The sequence below is a fragment of the Scyliorhinus torazame genome, chromosome 11, assembly GCF_047496885.1.
Source record: "Scyliorhinus torazame isolate Kashiwa2021f chromosome 11, sScyTor2.1, whole genome shotgun sequence".
NCBI classification, from domain to species: Eukaryota; Metazoa; Chordata; class Chondrichthyes; order Carcharhiniformes; family Scyliorhinidae; genus Scyliorhinus; species Scyliorhinus torazame.
The window spans coordinates 119438038-119450875 of record NC_092717.1 but is presented as its reverse complement, the minus strand read 5'-3'; the positions used below and the strand labels follow the sequence as shown (position 1 = coordinate 119450875).

General features: G+C 50.8%; 1 long non-coding RNA gene across 1 annotated transcript in view; it reads left to right on the top strand.

Moving 5' to 3' along the window:
- LOC140385494 (uncharacterized) overlaps positions 1–10870 on the top strand; it is a 122775-nt gene extending 111905 nt beyond the window's left edge. Inside the window, exon 4 of the long non-coding RNA XR_011933391.1 lies at positions 10288–10870. This is a non-coding gene — a long non-coding RNA (uncharacterized lncRNA). The remainder of the gene's footprint in view (positions 1–10287) is intronic.
- Positions 10871–12838: the final 1968 nt, after the last annotated feature.

Genomic DNA, 12838 nt, shown 5'->3' with positions numbered 1-12838 from the left:
GAGGAAGGATGTTCTTGCTATCGAGGGAGTGCAGCTAAGGTTTACCAGACTAATTCCTGGGATGGCGGGACTGGCGTATGAGGAGAGATTGAGTTGGTTATGATTATATTCACTGAAGTTCAGAAGAATGAGGGGGGAATCTTATAGAAACCCATAAAATTTTAATAGGGCTAGACAGGGTAGATACAGGAAGGATATGATGGGGGTGCCCGGAACCAGAGGTCATGGTCTAATGATATGGGGTAAACCTTTTAGGACTGAGATGAGGAGAAATTTCTTCAAACAGATCGTGGTGAGCCTGTGGAATTCACTGTCAGAGGAAGCTGTTGCGGCTGTATGTTTTCAAGAAGGAGTTAGACACAGGGGCTAACAGGATCAAAATTTAATAGGGAAATAAAGAGAATTGTGCTATCTTCTATTTGTTCTGTCTGACACTAAGCCTGTGGCAAGGCTTGACCAGGGGGCCATTGAAGTGTGCATGCTATATTTCACACCTGAAAACAAAGGCATGAGCCGCTGGGCTGGCAGCATGGTGGCACAGTGGTTAGCACTGTAGCCTACAGCGCCGAGGACCCGGGATCGATCCCAGCCCTGGGTCCCAGTCCATGTGGAGTTTGCACATCCTCCCCGTGCCTGCATGGGTCTCACCCCCACAACCCAAAGATGTGCAGGTTAGGTGGATTGGCCATGCTAAATTGTCCCTTAATTGGAAAAAAATAATTGGATGCTCTAAATTAATTTTTAAAAGGAGCAGCTGGGCTGACAGGACAGTCTTTCCATCTCTAGGATTTTGGACAAAAAGAGAGAGAAACACAAAGCCATATGGTTGCAGCTCGAGGGGTCAGCAGAGGGGAGAAGGCTGTGCGTTCTCAGTGAGCTACCAGACAGAATGTGGGAGGCAGGATTGTGTCTGGTTGAAGAGGCTCATCCTGTGTTAATCTAAAGACTCTGGAAGATTTGCTGTCATGATGCCGGGAAGAGAATTCACCGGCACGGGCCAGAACAGTAGTCGGTTCGGCAATTCTCCAAAAACGGTCACTCAACATTATACTCTGGCAAAATAGGGAGACAGCGGAAGCTGGGGGTGGCTGTGGACTGTTTCCTATAAAAACAAATAATCCTGTGAAAAATGTGCGGTGGAATTCTCCGACCCTGAGACTAAGTGTTGATACGGGGCAGGATTCGCGGAGTTTTACGATAACAAAACTGGCGCCACACCTGGACCAATTCAATGACTGCTGAGGGACTAGCTCCGGCGCCACATGGAACACAATCAATTCCAATGAGAAACGGTGTCAGATTTGTCGGTTTCGCGATTGACACTCAGGAGGCCAACAAGCTACAGCTGCATATACACACTGCACTCCCCACACACACCATTCCAGCAACCAAGATGGCAGCAAGGAGAGTGGCACCCTGTTTTACGGATGCCAAGCTTGAGACCCTGCTAGAGAGGTCTCTCCTGCCGTGGAGGAGAGGTGGGAGGCCCTGTACCCTGGCCCTGGAAGGAGGATGCCAGCTGCTACCATTCACCAGGCCCCGGTGGAGGTGGCAGAGACACCATGAGCAACACCATCCGGACTGGCCAGCAGTGCCATAAGAAACTGCACAACCTCCGCAGGGTGTCTAGGGTGAGTAGGCAGCACTGTGCCCTGGCACCAACCCCATCTCTCACACCCGTAACACTAGTCCCCCTCACCTGGAGAGCGTCTGAACCCCCACCCTGCACCACATGCCAGCACCCATACCAGCTGCCATGGCTTGGTGCCCTAGCCACTGTAGCCACCAGCGACCCACCCCCTGGCTACATGCTTCACACTGTCTAACACTGGGTGTTTTCTGTTTTCCCCCTCCCCCCGCCCCCAGGAGAAGGCCGCCTTTAACCGCTGGGAGTGGGAAAAGGCTGGGGAGGACCATTGGACCTGCGGCGCCTCACCGTGGCATAGCAGCAGGCCTTGGACCTGATCAGTGGCCCGAGGAAAGGGCAGTCACTGGGGTGGAGGTCGACATTGGGTGAGGAAGTGAGACCCCACTGAGTTGCGGTTCCCTGTGACATGTGTGTCAACCCCCCCAACACCATCCCCACACCATCCTCACCCTCACACCACCCTCACCCCCGCATCACTCTCACACCACCCTCACCCACACCCCCCTCACACCACACCCTCGCCCCCACACCACCCTCTCACCACCCCCACTCCCACATTATCCCCACACCACCCTCACACCATTCAGCCATTAGCTGAATTGCTGGTGTGTGATACTAAGAGAGAGAGAATAGAATTACACCCTGTCTCCAGACAAGGATACATCAACAGTATAAAAACCTTTCATAAACTAACTGCCATCCCCTGTGGAGATAATGGTAGCTGGCTATCATCTCAGCAGGAATGAGAGCAATGAACCAGACCAGTTTATGGATTTTTGCCTTCCAGTAATATACAAAGACTGGGATAAAAGCCAGCTGCAAAACTTAGTGTCGATTAGTGCTGAGTGTGTCACTGTTTGACACAGAAGAGAAGACCGCAGCAAACCCCTCCAAACGTTTGTCAGTACCTCTCTCTCTGATTGTTGACACAAGTCAAGTCAGCAAAGCCATCGCCGAAAAGGAAACAGGGCAGCTTCTCTGCAAAACCGCAGAACACCGGAACCTCCAAACAGGCTATTCACCTGCTGAATTCAGTGCTACTGGAATCACAACGGCCTCAATGTTCCACCATCCATAATAGTAATAATAATCTTTATTATTGTCACAAGTAGGCTTACATTAACACTGCAATGAAGTTACTGTGAAAAGCCCCAAGTCGCTATATTTCGGTGCCTGTTCAGGTACATGGAGGGAGAATTTAGATTGTCAAAATTATCTAACATCACGTATGTCGGGACTTGTGCTCCTCATGGACGAGTCAAAGAATGATTTGTATACTTTCTAAAACGTATTTTTGGACTCAATTCACATTTCTAATCTGTGTGAATGTATGTGCATGCGTTTATAATTTTCTTGCATTTAGTAGCTAATAAACTCACTCTTTCTTTAACTCAAGAAAGCCTGGTTAAATTAGATCCTTTTAAAACATAAATATTGGGACTGGAAAAAAGTATCCGCAAGAGAAGGGATTATTTAAAAATGAATCTTGTTGCGACCAACCGGGGGGATTAAATAACGAAAGGGAGCCAGTTCACCCTCTTCACCCGGGGCACAACCATAAGGTCATACGACCAGAAGACATTGGAGCAGAATTAGGCCACTCGGCCCATTGAGTCTGCTCTGCCATTCAATCATGGCTGATATTTTTCTCATCCCCATTCTCCTGCCTTCTCCCCATAACCCCTGATCCCCTTATTCTTCAAGAACCTATCTATCTCTGTCATAAAGCCACTCAGTGATTTGGCCTCCACAGCTTTCCGTGGCAGTGAGTTCCACAGATTCACCACCCTCTGGCTGAAATTCCTCCTCATCTCTGTTTTAAATGATCATCCCTTAATTCTGAGATTGTTTCCTCTGGTTCTAGTTTTTCCTACAAATGGAAACATCCTCTCCATCTCCACTCTATCTAAGCATTGCAATATCCTATAAATTTCAATAAGATCCAACATCATCCTTCTAAACGCCAACGAGTACAGACCCAGAGTCCTCAACCATTCCTCATACAGCAAGCTCTTCATCCCAGGGATCATTCTTGTGAACCTCCTCTGGAACCTTTCCAAGGCCAACACATCCTTCCTTAGATATGGGCTCAAAACTGCTCACAATACTCCAAATGGGGTCTGACCAGAGCCTTATACAGCCTGAGAAGTATATCTCTGTTCTTGTATTCTAGCCCTCTCGACATGAATGCTAACATTGCATTTGCCTTCCTAACTGTCGATTGAACCTGCACGTTAACTTTAAGAGAACCTTGGACTTCCGGTAGTGGCAGGGATGAGCTATCCGCACGTTTCGGTGGCTCCAGCTCCGACGGAACTTCGGGCTCTTTTAAGAGCCCCAACGGGGACTTGGACGGCCGTAAAACCCGGTGCGAGGCGCGAGGGAAGGGAGTCCCCCCCCGAACGACGGAGGGAAAAACCACCGGCGGCGGCTGCAGCCCGAAGAATCTGCAGCCAGAATGTCAGAGGGAGTGGAACAAAATGGTGGCGGAGAAACCACAGGTGACATGGGGGCCTGAGCAGGACGAGGTGGTGAGATGGTGCGTGGACCTGCTGAAGAAGGAGGTAATGACCCCGTTGTTACAGGCAATTGAGGGGCTTAAGGAGACTTTAAAGACCCAGGAGACTGAACTTCGCGTGGTGGAGCAGAAGGTATCAGGTATTGAGGACGAGGTCCTGGGCCTGGCGGTCAAGACTCAGACGCACGAGGCACTTCATAAAAAGTGTGCTGATAGGATTGAGGCCCTTGAAAATGGAGCGCGAAGGAAGAACCTTAGGATACTAGGTCTCCCGGAGGGTGTGGAAGGAGTGGACTGTGGAGCGTACGCAAGTAAGATGCTGAGCTCACTGATGGGTGCTGAGGCTCCTGCGGGCCCCATGGAGGTGGAGTGGGCAAATCGGATCCAGGCGAGAAGACCAAAAGCAGGAGAACCACCGAGGGCGATAATCGTGCGATTCTACCGCCTTAAGGACAGAGAAGAGGTCCTGAGATGGGCTAAAAAGGTGCGGAGTAGCAGATGGGAGAATGCGGTGGTAAGGATCTACCAGGATTGGAGTGCGGAGGTGGCGAGAAGGAGGGCGAGCTTCAACCGAACCAAAAAGGTTTTGCACAAAAGGAAGGTGAAGTTTGGGATGCTGCAGCCGGCAAGACTATGGGTCACGCATCAGGAGAGACACTATTATTTCGAGACGGCGGAGGAAGCATGGTCCTTCATCAATGAAGAGAAACTGGACCGGAACTGAGGGACTGATGATGCAGGGAACTGGTACTGTTGTTATTGTTGTTATTATTGTTTTTGTTAATGGGATGGTGAAAGTCAATCGAGAAGTAAACAGGGAAGGGGGGGGACACTGGGGAAATGTGGGCGCCGGTGAGGGGGGAGAGGCGGGACATAGTCAGAGGAAGGGGAGGGGGAGGGGAAAGGGAGCTGCGCCATAAGAGGCGGGTCAGGTAAAGGGATGTTCCCGTGCCAGAAAGAATAAGGTGGGAAAACAGGCGCAAGGCGGATGGGAGTTCCCTCACACCGGGGGGGCCGAGGAGCGAGCAGGAGTAGCCGGGGTCAGTTGAAGTCAGCTGACTTACGGAAGTGATATGGGGGGAGCAATCAAGCTAGATAGGGATCTAGCGGGGGGGGGGGGGGGGGGGGGGGACAACTGGGTTGCTGCTGCGGAAATCCAAAAGGAAATGGCTAAAGAGAGGGTGGTCGGGGGCGGAATGCGACGCTGGGGGAGCGAGCGGGAGCGCGGAGGCGGGATATGGGACTGGCCTAGAGAAGGTAATGGCTAGTCGACACGGGAGGGGGGCAGGTAGCCCCCCAGTGAGGCTGATCACGTGGAACGTGAGAGGCCTGAATGGACCGATAAAAAGGGCCCGAGCGCTCGCGCATTTGAAAGGACTAAGGGCAGACGTGGTTATGCTCCAAGAGACGCACCTAAAGGTGGGGGACCAAGTTAGGCTAAGGAAAGGATGGGTGGGACAGGTGTTCCACTCAGGACTGGACGCAAAGAACAGAGGGGTGGCCATTTTGGTGGGGAAACGAGTAGCATTTGAAGCAAAGAACATCGTAGCAGATAGTGGAGGTAGATATGTAATGGTGAGTGGTAGGATGGAGGGAATGGAGGTCATGTTGGTTAATGTGTGTGCCCCAAATTGGGACGATGCGGGGTTCATGAGACGGATGCTGGGGCGTATTCCGGACCTGGAGGCAGGAAATTTGATTTTAGGAGGGGACTTCAATACGGTGCTGGACCCGGGGCTAGATAGATCCAGCTCAAGGACTGGAAGAAGGCCGGCAGCGGCCAAGGTACTTAAGGGGTTTATGGACCAAATGGGGGGAGTGGATCCATGGCGATTTCTTAGACCCAGGGCTAGGGAGTATTCCTTCTTCTCCCACGTCCAAAAAGTGTACTCCCGGATAGATTTTTTTGTTTTAGGAAGGTCGTTGATCTCTAGGGTGGAAGAAGCTGAATACTCAGCCATAGCGGTTTCGGATCATGCCCCACATTGGGTGGACCTGGAAGTAGGAGAGGACAGGGAGCAGAGAACACTCTGGCGATTAGATGTGGGACTGATGGCGGATGAGGGAGTGTGTGCAAGAGTGAGGGGGTGTATCGAGAGATACCTGGAGGTCAATGACGATGGCGAGGTACCTGTGGGAGTGGACTGGGAAGCACTAAAAGCGGTGGTCAGAGGAGAGCTGATTTCTATTGGGGCCCACAAAAGGAAAACAGAGGCCAAGGAAAGGGATAGATTACTGGGGGAGATTTTAAGGGTGGACAGGGAATTTGCAGAGACCCCGGAGGAGGAGCTGTACAGGGAGAGGAGACGACTCCAGACCGAGTTTGACCTTCTGACCACCAGAAAGGCGGAGGTACTGTGGAGGAAGGCACAGGGGAGAAGGTATGAATATGGGGAAAAGGCTAGTCGCCTGTTGGCGCACCAACTGCGAAAGAGGGCAGCAGCGAGGGAGATAGGAGGAATTAGGGATGAAAGGGGAGACACTGTGCGAAGGGCAGGAAAGATAAATGAGGTGTTTAAGACCTTTTATGAAGAACTGTATAGGTCTCAGCCCCCAGAGGGAAAGGAGGGGATGCGGCAGTTCCTGGACCAGTTGAGGTTTCCGAAAGTGGAGGAGCAGGCGGTGGCAGGCCTGTGGGCGCCGATTGAGGTGAACGAGGTTATTAAGGGACTGGGAAGCATGCAAGCAGGGAAGGCCCCGGGGCCGGACGGGTTCCCAGTGGAATTCTACAGAAAATATGTGGACTTGTTGGCCCCGTTGTTGGCGAGGACGTTCAATGAGGCCAGGGAAGGGGGGACACTACCCCCGACAATGTCGGAGGCGACGATATCGCTAATTTTGAAGAGGGACAAAGATCCGATGCAGTGTGGGTCCTATAGACCTATTTCACTATTGAACGTGGACGCCAAACTGCTAGCAAAGGTGCTGGCATCGAGGATAGAGGACTGTGTCCCAGGGGTGGTGCACGAAGACCAGACAGGGTTCGTAAAAGGGGGACATTTGAATGTTAACGTGCGACGGCTATTAGGGGTGATAATGATGCCCTCAGTGGAGGGGGAGGCAGAGATAGTGGCGGCAATGGACGCAGAGAAGGCATTTGATAGGGTGGAGTGGGAGCATTTATGGGAAGTGTTAAGGAGGTTTGGGTTTGGGAACGGATTTATTCGCTGGATTAGACTACTTTATGGGGCACCGACGGCAAGCGTAGTTACAGGTCGACATAGATCGGAGTATTTCCGATTATATAGGGGAACAAGACAGGGATGCCCGCTGTCTCCATTGTTGTTTGCACTGGCAATTGAACCTCTGGCCATGGCGCTGAGAGACTCCAGGAAATGGAGAGGGGTGACTAGAAGGGGAGAAGAACACCGAGTCTCGTTATACGCGGATGACCTATTGCTATACGTGTCGGACCCAGCGGGGGGGATGATAGAGAATCTTGAGGAGGTTCGGGGAATTTTCGGGGTATAGGTTAAACATGGGGAAGAGTGAATTATATGTGATACATCCAGGGGACCAGAGTAGAGAGATAGAAGGCTTACCGCTAAGGAAAATGGAAAGAAACTACCGATACTTGGGGATTCAGATCGTTAGGAGCTGGGGAACCTTGCACAGACTTAATCTGACACGGCTGGTAGAACAAATGGAGGAGGACTTTAGAGGTGGGACATGCAGCCTTTATCGCTGGCGGGCAGGGTGCAAGCAATTAAGATGATGGTCCTCCCGAGGTTCTTATTTGTATTTCAATGTCTCCCTATTTTAATCACCAGGACCTTTTTTAATAAAATAGATAGGAGCATTACGAGCTTTGTGTGGGCAGGGAAAGTTCCGAGAGTAAGGAGGGGGTTCCTTCAGCGCAGTAGGGACAGAGGAGGACTTGCACTACCGAACTTGGGAGATTATTATTGGGTCGCCAATGTGGCAATGATACGTAGATGGATGATGGAGGGTGAGGGAGCGGCGTGGAAAAGGCTGGAGAGAAGGTCCTGTAAAGGGACGAGTCTAGAGGCGCTGGTGACGGCGCCGCTACCGTTCTCACCGAAAAAGTACACCACGAACCCGGTGGTGGCAGCAACACTGAACATATGGGGACAGTGGAGGCGACAGAGAGGGGTGCGGGGAGCCCTGGTGGGGTCCCCAATCAGGAACAACCATAGGTTCGCCCCAGGAAGAATGGATGGAGGATTTCAAAGCTGGTACCAGTTGGGAATTAGGAAGGTGGGAGATTTATTCATAGATGGGACTTTTGCGAGCTTGGGAGCACTGGAGGAAAAGTATAAGTTACCCCGGGGGAATTTCTTGAGATATATGCAGGTGAGGGCGTTTACTAGACAACAGGTGAGGGAATTTCCGCGGCTCCCGACACAGGGGATACAGGACAGGGTGCTTTCAGGGGTGTGGGTCGGAGAGGGCAAGGTGTCAGAGATTTATAGTGAGATGAGGGAAGAGGGGGAGGAGTCGGTGGGCGAACTAAAAAGAAAGTGGGAAGAAGAATCAGGGGAGGAGATAGAGGAGGGTATGTGGGCTGATGCCCTAAGCAGGGTAAATTCCTCTTCCTCATGCGCCAGGCTTAGCCTGATTCAATTTAAGGTGCTACATAGAGCACACATAACAGGAGCAAGATTGAGCAGGTTCTTTGGAGTGGAGGACAAATGTGGGAGGTGTGGCGGGAGCCCGGCAAACCACGCACATATGTTTTGGGCGTGCCCGGCACTGGAAGGGTATTGGAAGGGAGTGACGGGAGTGATTTTGCAGGTGGTGAAGGCCCGGGTCAAACCAGGCTGGGGGTTAGCTCTATTTGGAGTTGCGGAAGAGCCGGGAGTGCAGGAGGCGAAAGAGGCCGATGTCGTGGCCTTTGCGTCCCTCGTAGCCCGGCGCAGGACCCTACTCATGTGGAAGGAGGCGAAACCCCCCGGACTGGAGGCCTGGGTAAACGATATGGCGGGGTTTATTAAACTGGAGCAGATAAAGTTTGCCCTGAGAGGATCGGCTCAAGGGTTCACCAGGCAGTGGCAGCCATTTCTCGACTACCTAGGGGAACGTTAGAGGGAAGACGGATGACCAGCAGCAGCAACCCAGGGGGGAGGGAGTGGGGGGGGAGGGGGGGGAGGAGGCTCAGTTGAGTATAGGACAATAGAGTACGAGGTTTTGTTACTTGTATATTATTATTATTATTGTTAAAAAGTTAAAACATTTCTGTTTTGTTACTGTTATCGTTTCGCTTGTTTTGTAAGCGGGAAAAATGTTGCTCAGGGAAAAAAATTTCAATAAAATATATTTAAAAAAAAAAAAACTTTAAGAGAACCTTGAACAAGGACTCCCAAGTCCTTTGTGCTTCTGATATCCTAAGCATTTCCCCATTTAGAAAATAGTCTAGGGACAGCATGATGGTGCAATGGTTAGTACTGCTGCTTCATGGCGCCGAGATCCCAGGTTCGATCCCGGCCCTGGGTCACTTCCGTGTGGAGTTTGCACATTCTCCCCGTGTTTGCATGGGTCTCACCCCAACAACCCAAAGATGTGCATGGTAGGTGGATTGGCCACGCTAAATTGCCCCTTAATTGGAAAAAATGAATTGGGCACTCTAAATTTATTTTTTAAAAAAGAAAATAGTCTATGCCTCCTTTCCTCCTTCATATAAATAATAATTCAGGGGTACCCCATCCATCCAGATGTTAACAAATTAGGGAACTTCGCCTGGGACCGGTCATAACACCACTCACTCTCTCACACACGCCATCCCATCTCCATCTGGCCTCATCTCCTCTGGACCTTATATCCTCATCCCGTCCAAGGCTCTATTCACTACCCATATGTGCTAGACATCCTTGTAATCTGGCCTGCTATGCATCTTGCTCATAGTCTCTCCATCTGTCTTTATGTAGGGTAAGCTAGTGGGCAATCACAAGGAAGTGGGGTGCTGGAAATCAAAGCCCTTTATCAGTTTGAAAGCAGAGCTGGCAGGAGAGGGTATAAACAGTGCCTACACTGACAATGAGGTGGGTGACGCATACCAAGTGAAAATCATCCACCAGTTCATCCCACACAACTATACTGTGAGTGTTTTGTCCTGTTTTAGAGTCATCGACCATGCACAAATTATCTCTCTTTTCTTTCATAGGCACCTCTGGAAAACTCCCAAGGGCACCGACAAGTCAGGCCTTCAGCTCCACCCCTGACAAGATCTCGGATGAGGAACCAGAGGATGCCACAGCCGAAAACTAGTTACACTGCACACCTACACCCTCCAGCTGTGCAGAGACACACATCTTGATGGTGTGAAAGTGTACAAACTCAGCAATAGCATGATGGGAAAAATAGCCAACTTATGTAACCAAGTGTAAGACAGCTGTGTCAGCTAAGTGCCAAGATCAGACCCTGACAAACTAGACAAAGCTAAGAATCCACATAATCGTATCATACAAGGCCAGAAGAGGGAAAATAGTGCCTGACCTTAGTAAAACCTGATAACAAAGCCACGATCTAGGAATGTCCTAGTAACACAACCTCCTCATGACCTAGGTCCATCTGCGTCAAGGCATCATGAGGGCAGAGGTGAAAAACAAAATAGGACCACGTCTTAAATCCTCTAAACACAAAATACTGCAAATAAGCCGAGTCAGGGTCTTTCCATGACAACATGTTTGATCAGAAGTTATGACTGTATTGACATTTTTGAACAAGGTCTGTTTTTGTAAAATGATACAGCTTTTGTATAAATATTGAACGTTTTCTCCATGTCTTTGCGAGCTTGAGAAAGAATGAGCAGGTTTACCTTAACAGCTCTCTCTCTCTCTAACCTGTAGCCATCTGCATGCAGACTTTGGTCAATAAAGACAAAGTTATTTATTTTGAAACAGAGTTGTAAAGTTATTTTCTTCACAGTCTTGAAGTAGGAAAAATTTTAAAAGACGACAATGGGACCAAGTTCTAGAGCAGGCTTACGGTCACGATTTGGTCCGCAGCAGGTGGAGGCAGGGACAATAGAAGTCACCAGTGTCATAATATACATCAGTACATTATGGTGCAATCACATACACACACTGATGGACATGCAGTAGGACCAACCAGCATACATAACACCGCAGCCAATCACCAGTGAGAGCACAAGCACTATAAAGACAGGGGACAGGAGAGTTCCCGCTCATTCTAGCAGCAGCCAGCTCAGAGCACAGAGCTCACAGCCTGCATCACAGACATTCACCATGTGCTGAGTGCCTCACCATAGCTAGTGATAGGAAAGGGTCCACAGTTAAGCTGGTATTGCTTATACCCACGTTTACAGTATGTTAGCATAGTTGAACAGTTAATAAAATAACGTTACACCACTTCCAGCATTGTTGGCTTGTTTGTGAACCAGAACACCCAACACGACATGGTACAAGGAGTGGCCGCAATCTAGCACTTGTGAGACCTACCTGCAACTTCTCAGCATTCCGGCATCCGACAGCATGGAGAACATCGACCCGCCGCCGCCGCTCCGCATCGCTGGCAATCTCGGGGTAAATTTGAAGATATTTAAACAGCACTTCCAGCTCTTCCTCGAGGCCACGGACAGGGAGAATGCATCGGACACCAGGAAGATAGCCCTTCTTCTCTCCACGGCTGGGCAACATGCCATCCACATCTTTAACTCCCTGACATTCGCGGGCGACGAGGACAAGACAAAGTAAAAGACGGTGCTCCTCAAATTCGACACACAGTTCAGTGTTGAAGTCAACGAAAGCTTCGAAAGGTACCTGTTCCAGCAGCGCTTGCAGGGTAACGACGAGCCTTTCCAATCCTATTTAACACACCTCCGCATCCTCGGGCAATCCTGCGGCTACGGGCCCACCTCCGACTCCATGATACGCGACCAGATTGTTTTTGGGGTCATGTCGGACACCCTGCGTCAGCAGCTCCTTAAAGTTAAGCAACTAACCCTAGCGACTGCCATCGAGACCTGTGTCCTGCATGAGAATGCCACCAGCCGGTACTCCTACATACAGGCAGCTGAAACAGCGCGGCATGGGCCCCATGAGGCGGAGCGAGTCCAAACGATCGAACACCTCCCGGGCCGCAGTTTGGAGGAGGGCGGCCATTTCGCCCGCTTTCCGAGGCCTCCCGCGCTTGCACGCGCCAAACGAGGGGGCGGTGACGTGGAGGAACATGATGCGTAGGCCCGCACCACGCAAGACCATACCACGCATGCGCGGTGGCGCAATGAACGCACTGACAGCACGACGTGTGGCAACTGTGGCTCCGCCCACTTAAAGCGGCAATGCCCTGCAAAATTGCGACAGTGCCTATGCTGCGGCAAGCTTGGCCACTATGCTGCCTGCTGTCGAGCAGCCCAACCTGCCAACTCGCAACGATTTAACCAGCCTCGCAGGACTGTTCGGGCAATTCAACCCACCTTCACCGAGTCTGATCCTGACTTCATGCAGATCAGTGACACCGAGGACAGGGAGCCTTTTCGAGTCACTTTCATAACCAAGAACAGGCTGTCCCCGAATCGAAAGCACCAGCCACTGTTGGGACACAGCATTGATCCGGACGACGAGTGGTGTGCTACCCTGACGATCAACCGATCCCAGATCAGATTCCGTCTGGACACTGGTGCTTCCGCCAATCTCCTTGCATGGTCAGCATTTCAAACCCTGGGGTCAAACCAACAATTCTTCCATCCAATT